The sequence below is a fragment of the Nannospalax galili genome, unplaced genomic scaffold (genome assembly GCF_000622305.1).
Source record: "Nannospalax galili isolate Female #2095 unplaced genomic scaffold, S.galili_v1.0 scaffold206, whole genome shotgun sequence".
Classification (NCBI taxonomy): domain Eukaryota; kingdom Metazoa; phylum Chordata; class Mammalia; order Rodentia; family Spalacidae; genus Nannospalax; species Nannospalax galili.
In genome coordinates this window covers 2,632,122-2,637,254 of record NW_008358101.1, presented here as the reverse complement: position 1 = coordinate 2,637,254, position 5,133 = coordinate 2,632,122, and positions in this window count along the sequence as shown.

Genomic DNA, 5,133 nt, shown 5'->3' with positions numbered 1-5,133 from the left:
TCTCTCTCTCTCTCTCTCTCTCTCTCTCTCTCTCTCCCTCTCTCTCCTCCTTTCAAATCTTATAAAACACAAATTTCTTCTTATATCACTGAAGAAGTTTTGCTGTTACTTTTCTTTTGCCCTTACTCAACAGACTCTCACACAGTTCTCTATCAGGTAGCTTATCAATATATAATCAGAAAAATGCTTCTTATGCCCAGATACAGTTTTGCATGGAATATTTTCATGCTTGTTTAATTGTTTAAAATGTTTTCCATGTAATTTTGCAGTACACACTCAATACAGGCTGTTTGGCACATTTCAGTTATGCTTGCCCTTAAAATATATACACTCAATCGCTTTGCTGAAATCACTAAGAGGCAGCTGTTGTGGACAGATGGCCTGTGTTGACTACAGTGCAATAAACTATATTAAATGCAATTAACACATTTTCTTACTTCTAAGAGGAAGTAGTTGAGTGTCATCTATTTCAGCCCAAACTACCTTTTGGGTTAACACATGCATTCATAAATCTTCATATGCCATCCATTTTTTAAGTGAACACTTCTGTCAGCATCTATAAAAATATCTTAGCTTCCTGATTATAATTACTGCTAGTCATAAAAAAATGGAGGACAAAATGTCCATACTGACCATGTTGCACTGATCAGGTTTAACATTCATGGTAATTTTGTAATTCATAGTTACTTCGGATTTTGTTAAGTAGTGTTCAGGAAAAGAAACAAACAATGTAATTTATAATATATAATTACAAAGAAAAGGGAAAATTAATTTCATTTGTCTTCTCAGGAAAATCTGTAAATAAAATGAAGTTAAATTTACTGAAGCAATTGAAAATTCAAAGTATTTGTGAAGCCTAATATGAACAAAACTGCTTTATAAGTACTTTAAAACAATGATTTGTCTCACTGTACATTAGCTTATAAGCATGTGCTTTGTGAGTTTAATTATTGCATGGTATAGATTCCAGATTATTATGTTATTATATTTTTACCACTTATTCTAAACTTTCCATTGAATATAAACACATTGCTTATATTGAGTGTTATTGAGTATTTACTGTATTACAAAACATTAAGCATATTGCCAGTGTAGTTGCTGTCTGTTTCTTGTTTTATAAAGAAAACTGAAATACAAAGAAAAGGCAAATAAATTGTGTAAGCCATAATCTCAGTCAGAGCATTGTACCTCGACATCAGTGCTCAGCAGTCTGAACCTCTTGAGAACTCCGAACATCATGTTCCATATGCTGGCAGCAGGATCTCCAGCTGTCCATCAGGAAGTGAAAGGAAAGACCACAGACACCTGCTAGAAGTGTGAGAAAACATTGTTGACCATTTATTTTTTCCTTTGGAAAAAAGTGTATGTCTTTCCAAGTGACTCATATGAACATTCAAATGCTGTTTATAATGTTATCTGAAATAAAAAGTAAACTAAATATATACATGAAAAATTCAAGGCTCCTGTTTGAAAATGTGTGTGATTTTTTCAGTATTAATATCTATGTATGACTGTTTCTATCTACCATCTATGATCTATCTATGATCTATCTATGATCTATCTATCATCTATCTCTATCATCTATCTATCTATCTATCTATCTATCTATCTATCTATCATCTATCTATCATCTATCTATCACCTATCTATCATCTCTATCTGTCTATCATCAAATCTATCATCTATCCATCTCTCCATCTATCCATCTCCAGATGCTGAGGGTACTTCAGGGCACTTCTCTCCTTGTGGAAGAGAGCGCAAAATGGAAGTGGTTGCATCCTTGCAGCTTTCAGCCAAGGGTTAGCTGTGTGCACACGTGTGTGCATGACATGGATCTGGGCAGCATTTCATGGTCTACAGAGGCCTAACCTTCCCATCATCTCTCTGGAGACTTGTGTTTCCAAAATTCATAGACATTCCCCTAGAGAATAATGATTTAACATCTACTGTTTTCTTCTTAAAGGCCAATTCGTATTTCAGTTTTCAAACTGTCTATCATCTGTTCTATCATCTATCCATCTGTCATCTATCCATCTGTCATCTATCCATCTAGCCATCTATCCATCTATATCTATCTATCAATCTATCAATCAATCTATCTATCTATCTATCTTCTCTCTATCTATCTATCTATCTATCTATCTATCTATCTATCGATCGATCATATATCTATATATTTATCATCTATCTACCTATCTATCTATCTATCATCTATCTAATCTATCTATCATCTTCTATCACCTATCTACCTATCTATCATCTATGTATCTCTATCTATTTAATCTATCATCGAGCCATCTATCATCTATCTATCTATCATCTATCTACCTATCTATCTATCTATCATCTATCTATCTCTATCTGTTTAATCTATCATCTAGCCAACTATCTATCTATCTATCTATCTATCTATCATCTCTATCTATCTATCTTCTATATATCTATCTATCACCTATCTACCTATCTATCATCTATCTATCTATCTATCTATCTATCTCTATCTATTTAATCTATCATCTGGCCATCTATCATCTATCTATCTATCTATCATCTATCATCTCTATCTGTCTATCATCAATTCTATCATCTATCCATCTGTCCATCTATCCATCTATCCATCCATCCATCTATATCTATCTATCTATCTATATTCTATATCTATCTATCTATCTATCATCTATCTACCTATCATCTATCTATTTATCTATCTATCTATCATCTATCTATCTCTATTTATCTATCATCTAGCCATCTATCATCTACCTATCTATCTATCATCTATCTATCAATCATATATAGATCTAATCTTTTTGTCTAGGCATATTGCTAATATCTCATATACAAAGAATTGATACTATCACGGTATATATGAAATTTAACATGTAAAAGGAAATGATACTATCAAGTTATTTTAGGAAAGACCTGAGGTCATAACAGAAGTGTCACAAAATCTCAAATAATCAGAGTTGATTCATTAATGATCTTCATGTTGAGACAGTGTCAGATACCTGTTAAACAACATTATAGTACAATTCTATTTTCTGAAAGGAGTTTAATTTCCTTATTTTCCCTTATGTATTTGTACAAAAAGATTCTAAAATTCTGAAATCATCACGGCAATGATTTTTATAATTGTCAAAACAAGCCATTTCAAGGAATATGTTTTGGAAGAGTTCTATTTTACTGTGTTCCCTACTAAGCATACGACTGTAAGGGTTGCTATAAATTCATGAATAATACAATAATATTAAATATCTGTCTATATTATATCACTGATGAAAACAAATAAGTCTAAATGATGATACATGACAGGTACAAGTTGTGCAAAACTGAATATCCTTATTTTAAAAGGTTGTATGTTACAGACAGTTGCCACATCTACATTTGTATTTATAAAATGCCAATAATTATAATGTATATTTAATTTTTAAAATATTGTATTAATTAATTTTAATTTTATGTGTACAAGTGTATTGCCTACATTTAAGTACATTTGTGCAATGCTTGCAGAGGTCAGAAGAGGGCATCGGAATTCCCTGGAACTGGAGTTACAAATGGCTGTGAACCACCATGTGGGTGCTGGTAATCAAACCTGGGTTCTCTGCAAGTGTAAGCAGTGCTTTTCACTGCTGAGCAATCTCTCCAGCCTCTAAAATTATTTTATATGAAAATAAATGGTACATGTTTTGTGATATGGACAAGGGACCATGCTTTGCGTACTTATGGAGTCATCATTAGTGTGACCTAGAATCTGTACAATAACATAAGGAGGGCTGGAGAGATAGCTCAGTGGTTAAGAACACTGGCTCTTCTTGCAGAAGACCTGGTTTCAAATCCCAGCACCTACATGGCAGCTAATAACTGTCCATAACTCCAGTTCCAGGAGATCCGACAGACTCTTCTGTCCTGCGTGGGCATTGCATGACATGGGTGCACTTACCTACTTGCAGGCAATATACACATACACATAAATTTAAAAAAATAAAATATAAAAAAATAACATAAGGAAAATACTCTAGTTTCATATGAGAAGTCTCCATTCATCCATCTTAAGTAGTGTGCTAAAAACTAAGAGATCTATAAATAGCAATTTGTATATTTTTGAGACAATATCTTTCCAAAGAGCATAGGCTGGTATTTAATTCATGATCCTCCTACTGAATATAGAGGTTACAGACTGTGGGATAGACCAGGGCTTACTCTGCATAATTTGACATGAAGTTTTTATAGACTGCTGAATATACTCACTGATATGATCAGAAAGCAAAATGTAAAATTATATACATATGTATAAGTATATAAAATGTAAATGTTCAGATATAAGCTTCACTTACTGTAAATACTGGAAGTAATTCCCTTTGAAACATACTTCTGGGGACTCATGTTCATGATATTGTTTGCTTTCTTGATGTTCCCCTATGATGGAAAAATTTTCCTTCTCCAGTTTAGCTCTTAAAATATACTAATTGATTTAGAAATACATCAGGGGTCACTATCTTATTCAAAATAGTACTGCAAATGCTGCATTTTCAGCCTACATTTTGTAATGCAATTCTTTATAACAAAGTTAAAATTCATATCTAATTTTCTTTTTTTCTTTGTTTCTTAATTCCCTCCCCCCCCCCGGGATAATAGTTCTCTCAGTTTCTCCCTTTTTTCATTCTCTCCTGTGAGTGTATTTGTTTTAAATGCAAATATTTTTGTTAGAAATCAAATCCCAACTTAATATCCCTCACCTGATGAATATATGATGGAAATGTGGTACGTTTGCACAATGAAGTTGAACATAGCTGTGAAGAAAAAAAGAAATAGTGAAATTTTCAGGTAAATGGATGGATCTATAAGTTGTTATACCAAGTCAAATAACAGACTCAGAATAAAACAATTGATATAGGTTATCTTCCATTAGTGGATCATAGCTTCAACCCTTAGGTGTGAGGATATATGTTGGTGTTACCACAGGGGCCAGGACAATGGAACAGATACATGGGAGTAAAGGGGAAGATGAAGCATGAGACAGAGAGGGAGAGTAGGAGACAGAAGGTATCAAGCAGGAAACACAAAAATGGGAGTAATTTAACTAGGGAGGCAGGAGAGAAGATTATACAGGGAAAGAAGGGAGATAAATAGAAA